The following is a 24,479-nucleotide window of genomic DNA, read 5'->3' as shown; positions in this document are numbered from 1 at the left end:
GATGCCCCATGTCCGGCCAGTTGGACGCCATCTGCGTGGATCCATTCCTGGGACTTCTTCTTGAGAGGTTGACAGGGATGGTTCGACATGAGCCGGACATAAAGAACGTCCTCTCGGCCCACGCTGACGGGGACCGACCCCGTTGACCTGCGGAGGACGCAGGAGTGCCAGCAGGTCTTCTCTGCTGCATCCTCTGCCAGGATCAATTGGGCTAAATGTTCCGGTCTTTTGGTGGGTCAGTGGCAGGTTGACTCCCGGCCAGAGGAGACGCAGCCTTTCACGTGGAGCAGCACGGATCTCTTCTACTTGGGGGTCCACCTGAGTCCAATCGGGGAGACCAGACTTGGGAGGATCTGGAAGCGAAAATCGCTGCCTGGCTGGGACGCTGGTCTGACCTCCTTGGGGTGCTTTCTTACCGAGGCAGGGTGGTGGTCATCAACCTGCTGGTGGCCTCCATGTTCTGGTACCAGTTGGCCACTTTGGTCCCACCCGCTGCCTTTGCCACGAGCATTCAGAGGAAGCTGGTGGACTTCTTCTGGGGCAACAGGGAAACACTGGGTCTCTGCGGCAGAGGGTGGACAGTCGCTGGTGTGCATGAGTACACAGCTGGCGGCCTCCACATTAGGACACTGCAGAGATTCCTGTCTGCTGAGCAGCTTCCCAGGTGGCACGTGCTGGCCACATATTTTCTCCAATGAGGCTGCTGCCTTCATGAGGGCACATGGCTAACCCCGGCGAGAGGTTGCCCAGTTATTACCAGGCCTTACTGAAAAGCTGGAACATTGTTGCCTCTGGCCTAGATGATATCCCCCCACCACACACACACACACACACACACACACACACACACACACACACACACACACACACACACACACACACACACACATTTGGACCCAGGCCCCAGCATCTCACCCGGGATCCTGCCCCATACAACCTGAGCCGTCTCTCCTCAACACCCACTGTGCCATTCTGGGAAGCGGGGAGGAAGTTATTTTACAGGTTGCTGATCCACACCTTCCACTTGCTTGCCCTGGTCCACCACTCAGACATGCCATGGAGCCTGGCATTACCACCTGCCAGTCAACAGTATCCGCAGTGCAGGGATTCACCCCTTGTACATCGGAGACCTGGCATGGAGGCTATTACAAACTTGCAACAATCTTGCAACAAACATTTTGGGTTGGTACACGGATCTCCCAGCTGCGTGCTACTTTTGCGGGCAGGAGGAGACCGTGTACCACGTGTACATTGGATGTGCAAGGTTGTAGCCCCTCTTTGCTTTTCTGAAGAGGCTACTCCTCGCATTCTGGTTGCATTTTAGCCCTACCCTCTTTATCTTTATCCAGTGAGGAAGGGGGACAGGAAGGAGGGGAGATGTCCTGATCACTTTGCTCCTGGGCCTGGCCAAACTGTCCATCCGTGGCTCATGGAAGCGAGCGGTTCAGGATTCACCCAGCAATGAAGCACTGGACATCTTCCAGGGTACATTCGCGGCCAGGTGTCTTTGGAGAAGGAGCACGCACTGTCCACGGGAGCTATGGAGGAGTTTTGGGAGTGCTGGGCACTGTGGGATGTGTACGTCATCCTTGATAGGGATGGCAATATTTTAATATAACTGGATAGTTGTCTTGTGTGTTTGTGTATAGTAATTGTTTGGTGACTCTAGTATATTTGTGCAATGATGTACATGTGTAAATAAAGTCTATTTTTACAAAAAAAGTGAGTTCTGCAGGAGGGGTGACACTGTGGGCAGGGTGGCACTGTGGAAGGTGGGGCACTTTGGGCAGGGCTACACTGTGGGCAGGGTGAGTACTGCGGGTGGGGCAGTGCTGTTGGTGGGGCCACATCGTGGGAGGCGGGGCACTGTGGGTGGGGTGAGTACTGCTGGTAAGGTGATGCTGTGGAAGGGATGGTGCTGAGGGAGGCGGGGCACTGTGGGAGGGGCTACACTGTGGGCAGGGCAGCGCTGTGGACGGGGTGGTACCTCACTGTCTGGTTTGGAAGCTGTACCTCCTTGGACCGCAAGACCCTGCAGAAGACAGTGAAATCAGCAGGCTAAAGGCAATAAACTTTAGGCACCTTCAGGTGGCCAAATCCCCCGATGTAAAGCCACATATTATGCCCATATGCGGCTGTCGGGAGGCCCCTAGGAGATGCATGTGAGGCGAACTTTGTAGCCCTCCTCCAGGAGGAATAATCGCCGGAGCACTGAGATACCCCCTTGCACCTGAATGCAGCCGCCTAAAAGCAGCTGCTAAGGAGATGACAATCAGCTGGCGAGTGCCTGACAGCCCCCCTCGCAGCTGCCCCTGCCCCCCGGCGTAGGATGTCAGGCCGGCCACTCCAGATTTAGGACTGTGGGAAGAGAGCGGGGCAGTGGGATCAGTGTGGGGACGTCTCCGTGCTGACAGCCCGCGCCGGCTGCCCAGCTCTGACAGCCAGCCATCCCAACCCTGACAGCCCAAAGGGACAGGAACTAGAGTGCGCTCTGAGTCACCTCCCGTGAAGCTATCCGTTTCAGATGGCCAGCCCTGCGCTTTCAGCGTTGCCACCTGAACGACCATTCCACAGGAATGTATAGAAAAAAAAGAAAAGATTCCACCCCCCCCCTTCAGCCAACTCTCCTAAGGAGAGCCATTAAAAAAAGAAAGAATTTTTTTTAAAAAAGTTAAATATACATATTAAAATCTAATCAATATAAATTGAAATGTAAATATAAAGGTGACTTGACTTGAGCAACAACAGAGAAGTGCAAGAGAAGAGGAGAAAAATCCCATGAAATGGTGCAAGAGTAACAATGTGAGACTCAACATGGCAAGAAACTTTAGGAGTGCCACCCTCCACTACTCATCAATAAATCTGTAGTGGAGAGCACCAAGTTCCTTGGAGTTCACTTAACTCGTGATTTATCGTGGACACTCAACATTTCCTCACTTGTCAGGAAGGCACAACATTTACTGCAATTCCTGTGTTATGAGCCCAGAGGACCCTGTAATGGAGGATTTTGACCAGCTTATGCAAGAAGGGATACAGTTGCATCAGAAGACATAATCTAAATTCCACCATGGGGCCCAGGGGTTCAGTTCTAATTTACACCATGAGGCATCTCTGGGGAGATGCAGTGGCCTTTTGTTGGTCGCAGACTGTCAGGAGACCTTGAAGATAATTAAATCATTTATTCAAAGAGATAAGCTATGAGTAAACAATTTTTTGGGAAATATAAGCCATGGTCCCACTGCTGAAGTGGAGACTCTCTGAGGGGTGGAAACGTCTCTCAGCAAGAAGAAGAACTTCTAGAGTCCAGCTAATGTCCTGGTCAGGGGAGGTGGAGAAGCTGCTACTGGCGCCCTGACAACCTACTACAAGTGTGCAGTCATTGCCTCGCTTCGGCAGTTGGGACCAGTCCAGGCGTTGATAAGTATAATTGGGAAGGGCTTGCATATTGTAGTTTTGAAATCAGCTTTTGAATTTGTAATAAACATTTGTATAAACTGAGCTGCTCTCGGTGTGGATGTCTATTTCCTTTCGGTAGCTCAAACACTGTGACCAATCTAAAACGAACAAAGTGAGAGGTATAAGTTTACCCAGGACAGATCCCAAAACCCATCAAAAGAAACCCACCAAGACAAATGGTTACTTAAACAAAAGTTGCTTTTAATTATCTTTAAACATGAAAACAGGTTCAAACTTTAACTTATTACCATTTAACTTAACCTAACTTAACTTCCTTCTAATTCTAAGTGCACGTGTATGTAATGTGTGTATAAATTCAGAAAATTTATTTGATTTATAGTCCAATCTCACTTCTCATCCAAGTTCACTGGCTGCAGGCAGTTCTTATACTGTGCACAGAATTTAACCAGGTTTTGGTGCTTGGAAGGTAAATGGTTACCACTTGTCGGTTTTCAGAGATAGATTTGTTGCTTGTTGGACACCCACAACTTATTCCTTCTGATCAGCCACTTCAGTGTCTTGCCAAAGAAACTTGTCCCATCAGGGTTTTCCAGATGATAACCTCTTTCTTTCAGGTCATCACAGAGTTCCTTTTATTTCCCTTATTTCAAGTGAAACATTATACAGCCAGCCATCTCCTCTTGTATGGACCACAAGTGCTTTGAACAGGCTGAACTCAGCACTCACAATCCATCTTCAAAATGGGTTTTTTTATACAAGTTTGCCAGCTTGTCCTGTTCCAGTCCCAGCTGCTGCTGCTGAACTGTAGAACTGAACTTTCTCTCTCACACTCAGAGAAAAGCCTGTTTGACTCTCTTTGCTTACAAAACCACATGACCTTCCTAGAACAGCAAATTGCACTCAGACAGACTGTGGCTCCAGTCCTAATCTTTCGAGTTTGCTTTCCAAAACAATAATCCATTACTCCGCAGCACGTCCAATTAACACTTACTTGTGAAGTCCTTATAGGCATTCTTTAAAGTTTTTGCAAAGGCACTCAGAGTGCAGACTGTCTGGCTTGAGCAGAGCTCCAGCATTTTAAATGAGATCTGTTTTGAAGTGTTTGTATGTGACCTACACTAAAAAAAACTGCCACAATTTATCTCTTTTAAAACATATCTATATACAATATAAAACATAACATAATCTGTCACACCTGAGAAAACTGAAGTATGCAAGGCTACCAGCCACCATAATGTTAACCTTGTATATGAGCTCTATCAAGAGCATGCTGGCTGGCTGCATCATAGTGTGGTACAATTGCTGCAGAGAAATGGATCAGAGGTCAATCCACAGGACTGTAAGAGTGGCAGTGAGGATGTCCCCATCAACCTGATCTACCAGAATCGTCTGACAAGGGTGTGAAAATCATTGAGGACCCATCCAACTCTGGACACAGCTGCTCCCATCAGGAAAGAGATACAGGAGTATTAAAGCCAGCTGAGGAACAGCTTCTTCCCACAGGCAAAGAGAATGCTGAACGACCAAAGGTGAACTACCCACCCAAGACTCTAATATTCATGAAAAAAAATTGATTAATTTATTTGTATAGAGGAACTACTTGTCCTGCATATGTATTGTTTGCCTGTATGTGTGTTATGTCTGGTTGTGTGTCTGCATGTTTTCCACCAAGGAACGTTGTTTCGTTGGGTTGTACAAAGATCAAACTGCGCTGGGTAGGTCACATCTCCAGAATGGAGGACCATCGCCTTCCCAAGATCGTGTTATATGGCGAGCTCTCCACTGGCCACCGAGACAGAGGTGCACCAAAGAAGAGGTACAAGGACTGCCTAAAGAAAGCTCTTGGTGCCTGCCACACTGACCATCGCCAGTGGGCTGATATCGCCTCAAACCATGCATCTTGGCGCCTCACAGTTCGGCGGGCAGCAACCTCCTTTGAAGAAGACCGCAGAGCCCACCTCACTGTCAAAAGACAAAGGAGGAAAAACCCAACACCCAACCCCAACCAACTAATTTTGCCTTGCAACCGCTGCAACCTTGTCTGCCTGTCCCGCATCGGACTTGTCAGCCACAAACGAGCCTGCAGCTGACGTGGACATTACCCCTCCATAAATCTTCATCCGCGAAGCCAAGCCAAAGAAGAAACAATAAACTTGACTTTGTATGTTCTCCCTGTGTCTGTGTGGGTTTTCCCTGGGTTCTCTGGTTTCCTCCCAAGTTCCCAAGATGTGCAGGGTTAAGTTATTTGGGTGTAATTGGGCAGTGCAAGCTCATGGGCCAGAAGGACCTGTTACCAAGCTACGTCTAATAACATTCTTGGAGACCATGAAGCATATTCTGCTGACTGTTTACTAGCAGACTCACTTCAATCTTGCTGCAAAGTGTTGAGTGAAGAGCCAACAATTGAGGACTGGGGCAACTTTCCTCATGGGTGGGAGCCAGCGCTGACATTGAGGCTGGGCTGAACAAGGGATTGGGGTCATGGCCTTCTTTGGCCCCACAGTTATCTCAGCATTCCTCCGTCGGAACATCTTGAGCATTCTTTGATCCTTTCGTTTACAGTTTGTCCTCCAGCGTTTCACTTCAGAACTCTCTGGAATACCCACCCTCCACCGTTCTGTCTCTTACTCCTCTTTAAGGTGGATCAGGTGGAACGACAAAGGATCAGGAAGTAGAGAATGTGAATCCCACAGAGCTGCATAAAGGATAAAGCTCTTGGAAGCAGCGCTCCCTCTACAAAATGCACATAGTTATTTGCCCAGGCTATTCCTAAACCCGTGACCTCTACCATCAGAAAAGGCAAGTACGTGCGCCATCATCAACAAGGTCTCCTCCAAGTCACACATCACCCCGAACGCCTACTTAATATATTGCTGCTCATTATCACTGGGTCTAAGATCCCTCACCTGCAGCACCTTCCGCAATATGGCAGCTCTTCAAGAAATTAGCTCACCCCCCCCCCCCCACCTTCTCCAAGACATTTAGGGATGATGGCCTTGCCCGCCATGCTCACATTCTGAAAATGAATGAAAAATGAAGGCAGAGTACATGGTTAATGACAGTATGGAGGAACAGAGAAGTTTTGGGTCCAGCTCTATAGATCCCTGAAGGTTACCACACATAGACAGAGTGATTAAGAAAGCTTTCATTAATTGGATGATTGCATTCAAGAGCCATGGGGTAATGTTGCAGCTCTGGTTAGACCACAAGGAGTATTGCATTCAGTTTTCATCACCTCATTACAGGAAAGATGTAAATATTTTGGAGAGGGTGAAGAGGAGATTTAACAGGATGTCTGGATTGGAGAATGTGTCTTATGGAGCGATGAAGGATGAGAGGTGACTTCAAAGAGGTATATAAGATTATGAGGGGCTTAGATAAGATGGATGGCCAGCATGCACCTTTTTCTGAGTTAACATTGGCAATACCAGTAGACATTGGTTTAAGGTGAGTGAAGGAAAGTTTCAGGGAGACTTCAGAGATCCGTTTTTAGCACAGAGAGTAATGGGTGCCTGGAATGAATTCCTGGATGTGGTGATGGGGACTGGTACATTGCGGACATTGAAAAGGATGCAAGAAAAACCAAGGGCTTTGAGTGTGAGGACGGGAGGCATTCGTTTGTAGGTCAGCACATTGTCGTACTATGTTCTATGTTCTAATCTGAGTTACAGGAGACCAGGGCAGTATGTGGCAGTAAGAACTATAGCTTTGTGAAAATCTGGAATCCGATTGAAGCAGATTTACCAGGAATTGACAAAAGGAAATTGAAGAAGAAAATTGCAGGAGTGTAGAGTTCACTGTAATTGGAGAGCTCAACTAAAGGAGCTGGTAGAGGAATAATGGGCTTTGCAAATTCCTTGTGTTTTTCCTTATGTTCCAACAGTAAGGGAGCTGAATGAACCTGTGCACGTTTGAGTTTGGAGATAATTCAAAAAGGGGGCATGTTAACTATACCACCATTCATTGGGTGTGTATCTGCAGCACTGACAGGACATTGAAGAATAATGAAGGAATCTACTAGGATAATTCAGCATGAAATGAACTTTTGTGTCAACCTGCAGGTTGTGACTATAATTAAATGTGCTGTCGTATTCATGATACTATTTAGTATTCTCATATTACCTCACTGCCAGACAAGTGCTGGAAGGAAGTGAAAAAAGCAAAAAACAAAATTACTGAAGGAACTCAGGGTATCAAGTGTCATCTGTGGAGGGGAAAGGAACCGTGACTGGATGTTGAAACTTCAACACTGTCCTCGCACCCCCTCCCCCCACCACTGCTGCTGTTCAACCTGCGAAGTTCCTCCACCAATATGTTTAATTGCTCTAGAATCCAGCATCTGCATTTTCTTGTGTGGGAATAATAAGGACACATCAGAAACAGGAGCAGGAGTCGGCCATCAGGCTCATTGAGCCTGCTCCGCCATTCAATAAGATCGTAGTTGATCTGGTCATGGACTCAGCTTCACTGACCCACCCTTCCCCCCAGAACTTGTAATTCCCCCACCATGCAAACATTTATCCAGTTGGTCTTAAATATAGCCAACGAGGCATTCTCTACTGCTCCTTTGGGCAAGGAATTCTCCCTCCCCTAAACAAGTTCAAGTTTATAATCATGTGCCTGTACATGTACAGCCAGACAAAACAATGTCTCTCCAGACCATGGTGCGTGGGTGCACACACGATACACACTACAGAATAATCAGATGTATACATATAAATATAATTTAAAATAAATTTCCAGTTACAGGATACCATCTCATGAAATGGTGTGAGAGTAACAACCTGAGTCTCATTGTGGACAAGACAAAGGAGATAATCATGGACTTCAGGAACAACTACCCTCCACTAAACATAAACAACTCCGTAGTAGAGTGTAGAGAGCACTAGTTAAAGTTCTTTAACTAGTGACCTATTGTAGACACTCAGCATCCCCTCACTTGTCAGGAAGGCGCAACAGCGACTGATCTTCCTAAGAAGACTGAAGCAGGTAAGGCTACCTACCACCATAATTTCAACCTTTGATTATCTATCGCTCCAAGCATTTCACTGGTGGTAGTCATTTAGTCTGGTTACCATCGCTTTCTTGGACACCAGGATGATGGGAGAGTGGACTGCTGCAGTGAGATGTTGAAGATGTCCATTAGGACCTCCGTCTTCTGTCCTGCATATTCCCTCAGCATCCAACCAGGGATGTTGTTTGGACCTGCTGCTTTGGATAGGATCCTCCTGTCAAAACACCTGTCATTCCACCAACCTCTGCATTCAGCACATCGACAACCACTATTGCCACCAGCTTCAACTAGACCCTGCCACCTATAACATCTATCACTTTTCACCCTTCATGGGAATCGCTCTCTCCGTTACTCTCTTGTCCACTCAACCCTACCTGCCCACCTCTTCATGACTCCTGATTCCTTCCCTTGCAACACTTACTCTTACACCTTGTCCCTCACCAATATCTGATCAGCCTTTCTATGTGAAGGAAAGATTCACCTGAACGTTCCTGAACCTGCATCTCAATGGAGAGACCAAATGCCATCTTGGAGATCATTCCCCAATGTATCTACATACCCTCTGATTTCAATAGCAATCCTGTGCTCCTAGTTGTATGCCATTTCATCTTTTATTTCCTTTCCCACCTTGACCTGCCCATCCTGAGCCTTCTCCAGCTTAAATAGAAGAAACAACACCTTGTATTCTCCCTGGGCAGTCTTGAGCCCAATGAGAATGTCCCCTCTCTTCTGTACCCTTTCTGCTCTTCTCCTCCTCCCCTTCTTTGTCCCATTCTTACCCCCTCCTGTTTTTGGTTCCACCCCCCTCCATCCACATCTCCCCACTGAATTATTCCTCTCTCTCCTCTTCCCCCTCCCTTTTCAGTTCAATCCAATATCTCCTTACATCAGCATCATCGCCTTATCAGATCTCAGCACTGGCAGTCTTTGTGTCTAATTCCATCTTTCTATATGACTCATGTTCCTCCACCTGGCTCCTTGGTTTTCCTTTGTCTGTCATCTGCCAATCTACTGCCTCTGTCCAGTGGTGCCTCATCTCTACCTGGATTACCAATTCCACACAGGACCCACAAGGGGTTCAGATCAAAATGGTGACCTTTTTCTCCCATTGATGCAGCTCGACCCATTGAGTTCCTCCAGCAAACTACATTTTGACTACAGATCAGAATTTTATACTGTGATCATCTACCTTAATTTCAAACGAGAGATAACAATAACACTGGACATCGAAGGTTTTTCTTCCTGGACACTTTGGGGTGTATTTTATGCTGTTGATTTCAAAAATCACGTTAAAATGTTCCTATCACATATCTTTTTTAGGTCTAACCTATTTTTGTGATTTCCTGGCATATTTTAAGTCTACTTCAAGTATACAAAACCATGAAACAACGATAATAAAAAGATTTATTACAAACATGTACATCAAGCTGCAAGAGACGGAAAATGATGAAGTAAGCTATAAACCCAAACAAAAGTGGGAGAAAGATTTAAACATAAAGATAAAAAATGAAACATGGGAAAAATTATGCTCTGGAACTATGAAAAAAATAATAAACATGATGTTACACATGATAGAATATAATTGGTTACACAGTCTATATATCATGCCCCAAAAGTTAAATAAATGGGATCCAACATTATCAGATATATGTTTTCACTGTAAGAAGGAAACGGGAACAACAGTACATGCAATTTGAGCATGTGAGAAAGTGGAAAAGTTTTGGGAAGATCTAAATCAGGTATTAAGTAAAATCACAAAAAGCAACATACCAAAAAATCCAGAAATCTTTCTTCTAAGTAATATAAGTAGTAAAGAATTAGGCCTCAAACTGGATGAAGCACAAAAAAAGATTTATTATGATAGCCTAAGCTGTAGCAAAAAAATGTATAATGTCAACTTGGAAATCAGAAGAGAGCCTGAGAGTACAGCAATGGTACATAGAAATGAATAAATGGATTAACAATAAACAATAAACAGTCCATTGGAAAAAATAACATATAATTTAAAAATTAAGTCACATTATTTGAACAAATTTGGGAACCGTACATGGAACACAACAGAGAGGGCTTACACCTCCACCCTAAAATGATAAAATGAGAAGAAGACAAAATTACCTGATCCAGTGGGTAAAAGTAGATGAAACTATTTTCTTGTTTATTTTCATTGTGTGATGACACAATTGTTTAATGGTTTTATTGTATTGTATATGTTGAATGTTTAATGGGTTTGGAGGGGGGTGGGAAGGAGGGATGGAAGGTAGGGGGGAAAAAAGGGGAGAAAATGCCACTGTGTACATTCAAGAGGGAAAGGTTTGTGTGTATTTTGAGTGATATTGAATTTAGCATGTTTAATTACATAATAATGCTGACACATTGCGTTAGTTCAAGTGACCTAAAATGTGAACAAATTTTTTTTTTAAAAAAAGTATACAAAACCACTTTCTTTATTCACATTTGGACTTCTTCCTTGCTGATCTTGGTGCAGTCAGTATCAAGTCAACTGGAGTCCATCAATGCAGGCCGACTATTGCTGGCCACTGACAGGAGAAGCATCAGATGCTGAGTACAAATGAAAACCAGCGGTAAAACATTTTAGGTCAGTTGAACTAATGCAATGTGTCAGCATTATTATGTAATTAAACATGCTAAATTCAATAAAAGTTCTTTTAATGTTCTTCTACCTTCCTACGTGATACAGCAGATCTAAAAATATCTTTGTTTAGCTTGAAGTTGACTATTATAATCCCCAATTAATTTCCAGGAAGCAAATGTTAAAAAAAAATTGTCATGCAGAGTAATTTAACATAATTGCCGACACCAAACCCTTCTCTAAGTTACAAGTTTACCCCTGCATTCCTACGACTATCTTTGGGATCAATGAGATACTGATCCGCTGATGTACATCTAACCCAGTGGTTCCCAAACTTTTTCAGGCTGCCGCCCCTTTGGCTCCCAGACCAAATCCCTAGCACCACTACCATTCACCACCCCCCCCCCTCCACCTACACACATACAATGAACACTCACCTCTTTCTTTGTATTAGGTCTACTGCAAATTTAAAGCAACAACTAATCTAACACTCTAAACAAGCGTAAGTATTTCACAAATAAAACTTACAGTAAACCAATTTATTTAGCAATATGAAAGGGTAAATTTACATCTCACCTGTAACTACATTGTCTTCACCGTCCCGGGCAGTCGGTCGGTGTCCTGAGTGGTCCTGTCCCAGCCAGTCACCATCTCCGGCTGTCACTATCTGGGGCAGTCACCCCCACTCCCTCCTCACCTGACAGATAGCACATGGTGAGCATTGTGGGCTGAGATTTCTGAATACGTTCAGACTGTCCTCTTTTTCCTCATCACCCCCTTAGATCTTTCCACCACCTCCAGTGGGGAGCAGTACCTACTTGGGGAATGACTGATCTAACCTATTCATCTTGTCCTGATAGAGATAATCAATTTGTTTTTTTGAAGGTATCTAAGAAAATTAATGAGGGAAGGGTGGGAGGCTTGAGTAAGGATTTGCAAAGCAAAGGAAGGCTGGTCTGGAAATTCAAATCACAAGGGATCCAGGATAAGCTGGCCAATTGGATACAGAATTAACAGTGTGTTAAGAGTCAGCATGTGTAGTGTAGATTTAGTCACATTGGAGGCCTGTGACCTGTAGGGGTTGATGCTGGGTCCACTTTGGTTCATCCCCTATCATAACAATCTGGATGGTAATGTGGTAAATTGGATCAGTAGGTTTGCAGATGACAGGTATTCAAGTCTGGAAATCCAGAACATGACACAAGGCACGTCAACAGCTCTAGTTTTTCAGGAGTTTGCAGAGGTTCGGTATGTCATCAGAAATCTTGGAAAACTTCTTAGATGTGCAGTGCAAGGTGTACTGACCAGCCGCATCCAGCCGTATGGGGGCACAAATACCTCTGAGTGGAAAACCTTGTAAAATGTAGTGGACACAACCCAGTACATCACAGGCAAAACTCTCCCCACCATTGAGAACATCTACAGAGAATGATGCTGTTGGAGAGCAGCAGCAATCATCAAGGATCCACACCTCCCAGGACATGCCCTGTTCTCGATGCTGATCAGGAAAGAGGTATAAATGCCACAGTACTTGTACCACTAGGTTCAGGAACAGTTGCTACCCTCCACCATCAGACTCCTCAACCACAAACTCAATCAGAGATTCATTTTAGGACTCTTAGTTTGCACATTATTTATTACTGTAATTTCTTTCCGTATTTGCAGTCAGTTTGTTTACATTTCTCTTTGTATACGTATTTATTCTCAGTTAGCGATAAGTATAAATTCTGCCTGGTCTGCATGTAAAAGAATGTTGGAGTTGTATATGATGTCGTGTGCACTCTGATAAAACATTTGAACTTTGACTTTGACAAAGATTGGTGGTGTAGTGGACAGCGAGGAAGGTTTTCAAAGTTTGCAGCACAATCTGGACCAGATGGAAAAATGGGCTGCCAAGTAGCAGATGGAATTTAATGAAGTCAAGTGTGAAGTGTTCCACTTTGGGAGGAATAACCAAGGTAGGACATACATGGTATACAGTAAGGCACTGAGGAGTGCAGTAGGACAGAGGGATCTGGGAACATAGATACATAATTCCCTGAAAGTGATGTCGCAGCATTGTAGAGAGAGATTTTGGCACATCAGCCTCCATAAATCAAAGTATTGAGTATAGGAGTTGGGATGTTATGATGAAGATGTATATGAGGCCAAATATGCAGTACTGTGTGCAGTTGTGGTCACCTACGGACAGGAAAGACATCAATAAGATTGAAAGAATGCAGAGCTGATTTGCAAGGATGTTCCCAGGACTTGAGGAACTAAGTTAGATAGAAAGGTTAACAGGTTAGGACTTATTCTTTGGAGAATAAAGGGAGATGTGGTAGGAGTATGTTAAGGATGAAGTAAATGCTTCTGTTACAAGGAGAAACTGGATAGGCTGGAGCACAGAAGTGTGAGTGTTAACATTGGAGTATATATAAAATGATGAGGGCTCTCGATAGGTCTTTTCTCTATGGAAGGGGAATAATCTACCAATAGGACATATAATTACGGTGGAGAATAAAGATTCAGAGGGGGAACACGTGCAGCAGATGTGAAATTTTGAGTGAACAATGAGAAGCTGGAGAGACTAATCAAGACAAAAGGCATCCATGGAGAGAGTTGGCTACTGATCAGAACTCATGATTGGGGTTAAAAAGAAGCCGAGGGTTGTGAGTATATTGGATGAGCTGCCAGGGGAAGGGTGGAGGTGGGTACAATTGTGATATTTAGTTACATAGTAAGGGAAGGTTAAGAGGGATGTGGGTCAAGTGCAGGCATATAGAACAAGCTCAGGCAGGCAACTTGGTTCAGCCACTGGGGTTGAACTGGAAGGCTTATTAACATGGTGTAAATAAAAATGTTGGCACTGCCAGAGCTGCTGTACCAGTAGGGCAGCTGCTGGTATGGACCAGCGAGAGCAGACAGTGGAAACACAGTGCTACTCTGCAGGGTCCTACTAGCTAGTCCTGATGCCAACAGCTCTCTCAAGGCTTTAAATGATCTGTTAAAGCTGCTGAAGGTGTTTTTTTTAAAAAACCTGTAACCACGTTGGTCTGTGTCTACAATGTTGGTGCTTGTGCTGGGCAGTGAACCATGAGGGCCTGCAGACTCAGAGAGAGTGTGAGAGATAATAGATTATAGGAAGTAAAGTTAGTATGAATAAAATAAAGAATAATACGACTAGAGGAAGTTAAGTAAGTGCTGAATAGGGATGAATTCCGATAAGATAAGAGTGTGAGGGTGAGGAAGGGTTTCGCAAGTACAACAGAAGAAAGGTCTTATAGTGATAGAAAGAATTAGCAGGTTCTGCATATATTAGTAAGTCCTGGGGGTTGAGAGGTGTGAATAAGGACAAAGGCAGATTCATGAATAAGGACAATGACATGATGGGACCCAGACAGGATACCCCACCATGGTCTTCCAAGTTTATAGAAACTGCAAGTAGGGCAGACAGAATTACCAAATGCCAAACCAATCCAGGAGGCAGAAGAATGTTAGGGGGGGTATCTCTACACTGAAATGAACTGTACAAAAGTTGGGTGAGCCCCAGTATGTGTGTGCATTTCCATGGTAAGGGGAAGCACCCAACTTTGCACTGTTGTACAATAAATGTTCTTTGTTCTCAATTTTTGTCTCAAGCAAAATCTGTGAAGGTACTTCTGTTTTTCACAAATGGGGGTTCGTCCGGGATCCCACTCCCTCCACTGACAGAGTGCCCGACGACGGGAGTAGATGCACCCCGGCTGATTCAGCTGGACTCCCGGACAAAGGGTGACTGGTCAGTGGACGAAGCGAGTGATATCCGAGAGGAATCATTGAGAACAAAAGACGGGAGGATGTTAAGGAAGCGCGCTAAGAGGATCCCGGTAAGAGGAATTTATTTACCTGCTAGTATGGGAGGAGTAAGTAGCAAGGGAACCAGTCCTGGAGAAGGACGGGAAGATCAGATTCCTAAACATAGTCCGTTAGGATTAATGTTATCTGACTGGGGTGCATGGAGAACCCTTGGGAAAGATAAACAGACCATGGTCAGGTATTGCTATCAGGAATGGGTTAAGAATCTGATAAGAGGGAGTTCGGTATATTGGCCAAAGTTCGGATCCGACGAGGACTGGATGTGTCAGGCATTGAACATCTGGCTCTACCAAAATCAAGGAGGTAATACCGAGAGCAGAGAATATGCGGCCTGTTGACTCAGTGGATCGTTTGATCAAATGATTTTGAGCGAAAAGGAATGTAAGAACAAGAAGGACGAGGAACCTTCTGCCCCTGAAATACAAGGATGGAATGTGTTACATTCCCTTCCTCCACCTTATGTTCCCCCTGTACAGGCTCCTATCTTCCCCCTCTCACCTACACTATACCCTTTTTCACCTTCCCCTCTTCCTCCACAGTTAGAGAAAGAAAAAGAAAGTAGGGGTGGTATGACCCGCTCACAGAGTACAAGATTACCGCCTCAATTGACACGAGAGGGAGGAGACTTTGATTATGAGGGACATTCAGAGCATCATAGAGGGGCGGATAAGCCAGAAAATAACTGGATGAGACATTTACGAGAGGTTCCCTTGGGAGGAGAAGTGGGGGGTCTCGGGTTCGTAAATGTGCCTCTGACCAGTACGGAGGTGCGCAATTTTAAGAAGGAAATGACCTCTCTGATAGAAGACCCTCAGGAATGTACAGAACAATTAGATCAATTTTTGGGACCTAATATATATACCTGGGATAAATTAATGTCTATCTTTAAGACTCTGTTTACTTTGGATGAGCGTGGAATGATTCGCCAGGCAGGCATTAGAGTCTGGGATAGGGAACACCAAGGGGGACCAGAGGCGATACCTGGAGAAGCTAAATTTCCCCTGGCAAACCCAAATTGGGATAAGACTACTAATGATGGTCGCACGCGAATGGATGAGTACAGGGTTAATCTAATTAAAGGAATGAAGGAGTCGGTTCCAAAAGGACAGAACTTTAAGAAGGCATTTGAGGTTCTCCAAGGTCCCAAGGAGACCCCCTCTGCATTTCTGAATAGATTACGTGTGGCCATACAGCAATATGGGGGGTTGGATATAGGATCCCCAGCAGGTGAACAGTTGGTATTGACGGACTTTGTTACTAATTCAGCCCCAGATATCAGGAAGAAATTACAAAAGACAGAGAATTGGTATGAACAGGGAATAACACAGCTTTTACAGATCGCACAAAGGGCATACGTCCAGAGGTCTGAAGATAAACAGAAAGGAAAGGCTAAGATTTGGATGCAGGCAGTTAAGGAAGTTGTGGAGGGACAGCAGGAAAATGTTAGGAGCTGTGTGCAAGCTCCTGGACGTTGGGAGGAGTGCCAGGAGTGGGGAAGTAGAGACCAGAGGAGAGGCAGGGGTAGAGGAGAATTCCAGGGACGACGACCATCCCCGAGACCCCGTGGAGACCCTGGTAGAAATTGGGAAACAGGAGCATTAGTTTGCTATTATTGTAAAAAGGAGGGACACTTTAAGAGGGAACGTCCAATGCGAGCCAGGGAGATGCGATCTTATGCATTAATGGAGGCAGATTAGGAATAGGGGGGTTCACGGTTCTCAGTCAATACACACTGTGGGGCTGCACGGAGAACCATTGGTAAATTTAAGTATAGGACCCCACGGTGACGAGATGATTTTTCTAGTAGATTCAGGGGCAGCCCGGTCTAGTATTTTACAATGGCCCGAGGGTGTTAAAACAGAAAGGACAGTGCTGGTTTCGGGAGTGGGAGGAAGAGATTTTACGGTCCCTATACTAAAGGATGTAAGGATACAAATGGGAGAAAAGATAATAACAGAGGATATTTTACTAGTTCCCCAAGCTGGAGTTTGCCTGTTGGGATGAGATTTACAAAACCAATTGGCTATCGGTACCAGACCACAGGGATCAGGTATCGGGGTTCAATTTTATGTACTAACAGAGGAGGATCGGGAACTAATAAATCCTAGAGTATGGGCAAAAAGAGGCAATAGAGGAGGATTAGATGTTCCTTTAAGAACAAGAAACTTTAAAGGACCCTGATCAAGTAATTAGACGAAAACAGTACCCAATTCCTATTCCAGGGGCTGCAGCCAGTTGTTGACCAATTGGTGAAAGATGGTATACTCAAACCTTGTATGTCACCTTTTAATACTCCAATTTTACCTGTTCAAAAACCAGACGGTACCTATCAATTAGTGCAGGATTTGAGGGAGTTAAACAAAATCATTCTCACCTGTTATCCGGTTATACCTAACCCCTATACGATAATGGGTAAAATTGATCCCCATAGTAAGTGGTTTAGTGTAATTGACCTCAAAGATGCCTTCTGGACCTGTCCATTGGCAATAGACAGTAGGGACATGTTTGCATTTGAGTGGGAAAATCCTTTTACAGGACGGAAAAATCAATACCGGTGGACGGTCCTTCCCCAGGGTTTTACAGAATCCCCAAATTTGTTTGGCCAAGTTTTAGAACAGGTACTAGATGAGGCCCCTCGGAGAGAGAATTGTCAATTAATACAATATGTTGATGACTTATTAATCACGGGAAAAACGTATGATGTGGTTAAACAATACACTGTTGAATGTCTGAATTTCCTAGGGAATAAGGGTCTTAGAGTAAGTGAGTCAAAGTTAAAATTTATTCAATCTGAAGTTAAATACTTAGGTCATCTGGTTAGTCAAGGGATTAGGAAGATAAGTCCAGAGAGAACACACGGTATTCTGCAGATCCCGCCTCCAAAAAGTGCTCGAGAACTTAGAAAATTCCTTGGTTCAGTAGGATACTGTAGAATTTGGATTGAGAACTATTCTAGCCTGGTCAAATTACTGTTGGGTCCCATTTATTTAACTTTTGAGGTGTAATATATAGCCTGTGGATCCAGTTATATTGTATCATACATAACCTCGAATTTATTGTATTTCTCATAGTTCCTGATCATAACTTCTCCCATGTTTCCTTCTTTATCTTTATGTTTAGATCTTGTTCCCATTTTTGTTTAGTTTTACCATTTGTTTTCTCATTCTCCTTTTCTTTTCAATCTTCTTCAGCATGATGCTGAACCAAGCCATGAAAGACCCCAACAATGAAGACGCTGTTTACATCCGGTACCGCACGGATGACAGTCTCTTCAATCTGAGGCGCCTGCAAGCTCACACCAAGACACAAGAGAAACTTGTCCGTGAACTACTCTTTGCAGACGATGCCGCTTTAGTTGCCCATTCAGAGCCAGCTCTTCAGCGCTTGACGTCCTGCTTTGCGGAAACTGCCAAAATGTTTGGCCTGGAAGTCAGCCTGAAGAAAACTGAGGTCCTCCATCAGCCAGCTCCCCACCATGACTACCAGCCCCCCCACATCTCCATCGGGCACACAAAACTCAAAACGGTCAACCAGTTTGCCTATCTCGGCTGCACCATTTCATCAGATGCAAGGATCGACAATGAGATAGACAACAGACTCGCCAAGGCAAATAGCGCCTTTGGAAGACTACACAAAAGAGTCTGGAAAAACAACCAACTGAAAAACCTCACAAAGATAAGCGTATACAGAGCCGTTGTAATACCCACACTCCTGTTCGGCTCCGAATCATGGGTCATCTACCGGCACAACCTACGGCTCCTAGAACGCTTCCACCAGCGTTGTCTCCGCTCCATCCTCAACATCCATTGGAGCGCTTACACCCCTAACGTCGAAGTACTCGAGATGGCAGAGGTCGACAGCATCGAGTCCACGCTGCTGAAGATCCAGCTGCGCTGGATGGGTCACGTCTCCAGAATGGAGGACTATCACCTTCCCAAGATCCTGTTATATGGCGAGCTCTCCACTGGCCACCGTGACAGAGGTGCACCAAAGAAAAGGTACAAGGACTGCCTAAAGAAATCTCTTGGTGCCTGCCACATTGACCACCGCCAGTGGGCTGATAACGCCTCAAACCGTGCATCTTGGCGCCTCACAGTTTGGCGGGCAGCAACCTCCTTTGAAGAAGACTGCAGAGCCCACCTCACGAACAAAAGGCAAAGGAGAAAAAACCCAACACCCAACCCCAACCAACCAATTTTCCCTTGCAACCGCTGCAATCGTGTCTGCCTGTCCCGCATCGGACTTGTCAGCCACAAACGAGCCTGCAGCTGACGTGGACTTTTTACCCCCTCCATAAATCTTCGTCCGCGAAGCCAAACCAAAGAAGAATATATATGTTTGTTATAAATTTTTTCTCTCTCCACAGATACTGCCTGATCTGCTGTGTGTTTCATTGAATATAGAATAGTGCAATAGCCCCTTCAACCCACGTGATGCTCGAATTAAACTAAAACTCAGCTGCTACTTATGGAATCATGCTCCTCCATCTCCTTCCTAGCCATGTGTCTAGCTAGAAGCCTCATAAATGCTACTACTGTATCTGCTTCCACTGCTAGTACTGGCACCCACCACTCTCTGTAAAATATTTGCCCCACTTGTCTCCGTTAAACTTCCTCCCCCTCACCTTAAACACCTCTTCTCTAGTGTTGCATTTTTAAAAATCCTGCGAGAAAGATTCTAACCACCAACCACTCTCTTTCTCACATCCAACAGGAAGGGACACACCTCACCTTTTAGATCTCATTTTGTTTTTTGTGGCCAAGTAATCACATTCTTACCCAATATACACTCTGACTTACTGTATGTCAAACATATAAATAGTTTTGAAATTCAGATTAAGTTTTAGGGATTTCCAGCATCTGCAGCTTTTTTTTCACCATGGACCAGATGATGTGATTTGTCATTGACTAAGGTCACAGGCAGATCATTGCCGGCTGTTCTCTGGGTACCATTAAATCCACCCAGGTTTAACTGGTGAAAGGCTGCAACTGGAACATGGGGACTGAATCAAGGATGAGCTACCCTATTGGATATGGAATTGGCTTTAATTTAATTTATTTTCATTTTATTTACAACATGGTAGAAGCTGATTGCGGCCCTAACACTGTGCCACCCAATTAACTTACATTACCATATGCTTTTTGGAGGGTGGGAGGAATCTGAAGATTCTGAAGAGCTAGGAAACAAATGCAGGCCTTACAGATAATGCTGGATTCAAACCTGCGTCACATTCATTGCTAAGCTACTCTTGATGGTAGGAATCAGAGGGTGATGGTGGGGGATTGTCACCCAGATTGGAGGTCTGTGACCAGTGGTGTACCTTAGGGATTGGTGCTGAGTCCACTTGTGGTTTAAATGACAGCAGTAAGTATGTAAATTGGCATGGTGGACAGTGAGGAAGGTTATCTGAGATTACAACAGGATCTAGATGAACCAAGAGAGTGGACCATGGAATGGCAGATGGGATTTAATTCGGACAAGTGTGAGGTGCTGCATTTTGGAAAGTTATATCAGTGCAGGAAAAAGATGCAGAGGTGAACAACTAAGTGGTAGACAGGGTGAAGGAGGCATTTTGGCCCTCTTGCTCTCATTATCAGGGCATTGAGTACAGTTGGGATGTCATGTTACATCCCGTTGGTGAGACCACACTTAGAGGGTTGGGTGCAGTTGCGATTGCCTAACTGCAGGAAGGTCTCATTAAACTGGAAAGGGTGCAGAAAAGATTTACAAGAATGTTACCAGCACTGGTGGAGAGTTATGAGGAGAGGCTGGGACTTCTTCCTCTGGCATGCAGGAGGCTAAGAGGTGGCCTAAACATAGATTCAAATTTCCTTTATTGTCATGTAATAGTATGAAACATGTAATATCACACAAAATTGCCTTCTGCCTTCCATCAGGTATGCAAAGAGTCCCCATTACTGTTGCTTGGCACCCCTTACAGTAAGAAAAAAAGAGAAGTGAATGTCCATTAATACATCTCTGGCGTGCCAGAGACTGAATAACCTGAATAACCAAAGAAATCAACCCAGAGGTTATCCAGCTGTTTTTTTCTCTCTCCACAGATACTGCCTGATCTGCTGTGTGTTTCATTGAACATAGAATAGTGCAATAGCCCCTTCAACCCATGTGATGCCCGAATTAAACTAAAACTCAGCTGCTACTTATGGAATCATGCTCCTCCATCTCCTTCCTAGCCATGTGTCTAGCTAGAAGCCTCATAAATGCTACTACGGTATCTGCTTCCACTGCTAGTACTGGCACCCACCACTCTCTGTAAAATATTTGCCCCACTTGTCTCCGTTAAACTTCCTCCCCCTCACCTTAAACACCTCTTCTCTAGTGTTGCATTTTTAAAAATCCTGCGAGAAAGATTCTAACCACCAACCACTCTCTTTCTCACATCCAACAGGAAGGGACACACCACACCTTTTAGATCTCATTTTGTTTTTTGTGGCCAAAGTAATCACATTCTTACCCAATATACACCCTGACTTACTGTATGTCAAACATATAAATAGTTTTGAAATTCAGATTAAGTTTTAGGGATTTCCAGCATCTGCAGCATTTTTTTCACCATGGACCAGATGATGTGATTTGTCATTGACTAAGGTCACAGGCAGATCATTGCCGGCTGTTCTCTGGGTACCATTAAATCCACCCAGGTTTAACTGGTGAAAGGCTGCAACTGGAACATGGGGACTGAATCAAGGATGAGCTACCCTATTGGATATGGAATTGGCTTTAATTTAATTTATTTTCATTTTATTTACAACATGGTAGAAGCTGATTGCGGCCCTAACACTGTGCCACCCAATTAACTTATATTACCATATGCTTTTTGGAGGGTGGGAGGAATCTGAAGATTCTGAAGAGCTAGGAAACAAATGCAGGCCTTACAGATAATGCTGGATTCAAACCTGCGTCACATTCATTGCTAAGCTACTCTTGATGGTAGGAATCAGAGGGTGATGGTGGGGGATTGTCACCCAGATTGGAGGTCTGTGACCAGTGGTGTACCTTAGGGATTGGTGCTGAGTCCACTTGTGGTTTAAATGACAGCAGTAAGTATGTAAATTGGCATGGTGGACAGTGAGGAAGGTTATCTGAGTTTACAACAGGATCTAGATGAACCAAGAGAGTGGACCATGGAATGGCAGATGGGATTTAATTCGGACAAGTGTGAGGTGCTGCATTTTGGAAAGTTATATCAGTGCAGGAAAAAGATGCAGAGGTGAACAACTAAGTGGTAGACAGGGTGAAGGAGGCATTTTGGCCCTCTTGCTCTCATTATCAGGGCATTGAGTACAGTTGGGATGTCATGTTACATCCCGTTGGTGAGACCACACTTAGAGTGTTGGGTGCAGTTGCGATTGCCTAACTGCAGGAAGGTCTCATTAAACTGGAAAGGGTGCAGAAAAGATTTACAAGAATGTTACCAGCACTGGTGGAGAGTTATGAGGATAGGCTGGGACTTCTTCCTCTGGCATGCAGGAGGCTAAGAGGTGGCCTAAACATAGATTCAAATTTCCTTTATTGTCATGTAATAGTATGAAACATGTAATATCACACAAAATTGCCTTCTGCCTTCCATCAGGTATACAAAGAGTCCGCATTACTGTTGCTTGGCACCCCTTACAGTAAGAAAAAAAGAGAAGTGAATGTCCATTAATACATCTCTGGCATGCCTGCAGCCTCTGCAGTTGCAAAGAGTCCTGTTCCATTGGCACCCAAGCTCCAAATCCAAACATCTGATACAATCAGGAAGACTTCAGCGCCCGAGGCCCTTTGAGACTCCTTCCTGCCCTCTGCTCCCTCTTGAATAATGGTTCTGATACTGGACCAATCTCTGGCAGCCCATAACATGTGTGGGTCCCCGACCACAAGTTTCCCACAATCTTTGTGGGTCCCTCAGCCCACTGTGTTCACCATCCTTTAAGGGTCATTATCTCTGCTTCTCCTTCTCAACAGGGGAAGCTCTCCTTGTTTCTGGTTCCCTGCGCCAGTCTGCAACCGCTGGAGCCCACTGCCTAGCATAGGTGCCCCTTCTTGGACACAGACCTCTGTGGTTGCAGGATTTTTAATACAAACACCATTGGCTGATGCAAGCTCTGGAGTCAAGATGCTTCGAAAAGATAGGGAGGGAAGTAAAAGAGGGGGAGGGGGAGTGACATTGCTAACCAGGGATACGATCACAGGGACGACACTATGGAGAGATCATCTTGGCAGTGGCGTAAACAGGAGGTGGTGCAGGAGCCACCCTCCATGATGCTGCTGCCCCAACCCCCGCCGCTCCAATGCTGCTGCCCCTCTCCTGCTCTGACGTTGTTGCTACCTCCCCGCTTTGGTGCCACCGCCACCCCCCTCGCTCTGACGCCACTGTCACCCCCCCCCCATCCTGCTCTGACACTGCTGCCACCCTATTTCTGACTCCACTGCTCTGACGACACTGCCAACCCCTCGCCCGCTCTGCCACCACCGAAAAATCAGTGCAGACCGCCACTGACACACCATCTGGCATGTGTCGTGGCACATTTTTTATGTGGTCACTCCCCCTAACTTTAGAACCCGGTTACACCCCTGCTCCTGAGTCAATGTGGGTGGAAGTCAGAAATAGGAAGGTAATTACTTTATTGGATGAAGCTTATCAAACACCCCCCCCCTCCCCCATAACCATTGGGACTCTGAAAAGCAGATAAATAAGCAGATTATGGAAAGTGCAAAAATAACAGATGCTGTCGTTGATTACTTCAGCTTCCCTGATACTGACTCAGTGCAACAGGTTCAGACGGAGTAGAATTTGTGAAGCGTGTCCAAGAAGGATTCCTGGCACAGTATTTGTACAAGTCAACCAGGGGGAGAAGCCATTCTGGATCTAATACTGCATAATGGACTGGTCAGGTGATAAGCCTCTCGGTGGGTGTGCATTTTGGTGACAGAGACCACACATCACCTTAATCTTTAGTATAGCCATGGACAAGAATAGGAATGGATGATAAGGGGAAACTATTTAATTGGGGGAGGGCTATTCACAATAGGATTAGAGAGGAACTTGGGAGATTTAATTGGAAACAGATATTCTCAGGGAAATGCACAGCCGAAATGCAGCAGTATTTTAGGGACCACTTGTATGGAGTTCTTGATAGGTTTGTTCTACTGAGACAGGGTAAGGATGGTTGGGTAAAGGAACCATGAATGACAAGAGAGGTGGAATGTTTAGTCGCAGGGAAGAAGGAATCATACTTAAAGTTTAGGAAGCAAAAATCAAGCAGGTCTCTCAAAAATTATAAGGCAGTCAGGAAAGAACTGAAGCAGGGAGAGATGGAAAGGGATGTAAAAAGGCCTTGGCAAGTAGGATTAAGGAAAACTCCAAGGTGTTATAGGTACATGCAGAACAGGAGGATGACTAGAGTGAGGGTAGGACCAATTAGGGAGAAAGGGGGATGGGTGCCTGGTGGCAGAGGAGGTAGGGAGAAGTCCTTAATGAATTATTTGTTTCAGACTTCTCAGGGAGAGGGACCTTGACAAAGTCAGCATAGAACAAGGTAATATGCAGAATCATTTTGAGGTTAAGAAAGAGGTTGTGTTTGAATAGATATTAAATTAGTTAATACTGGGGTTAGG

This window comes from Narcine bancroftii, chromosome 7 (assembly GCF_036971445.1).
Source record: "Narcine bancroftii isolate sNarBan1 chromosome 7, sNarBan1.hap1, whole genome shotgun sequence".
In the NCBI taxonomy this organism is placed as follows: Eukaryota; Metazoa; Chordata; class Chondrichthyes; order Torpediniformes; family Narcinidae; genus Narcine; species Narcine bancroftii.
The sequence above is the reverse complement of the archived record's forward strand: the minus strand, read 5'-3'. Positions refer to the sequence as shown.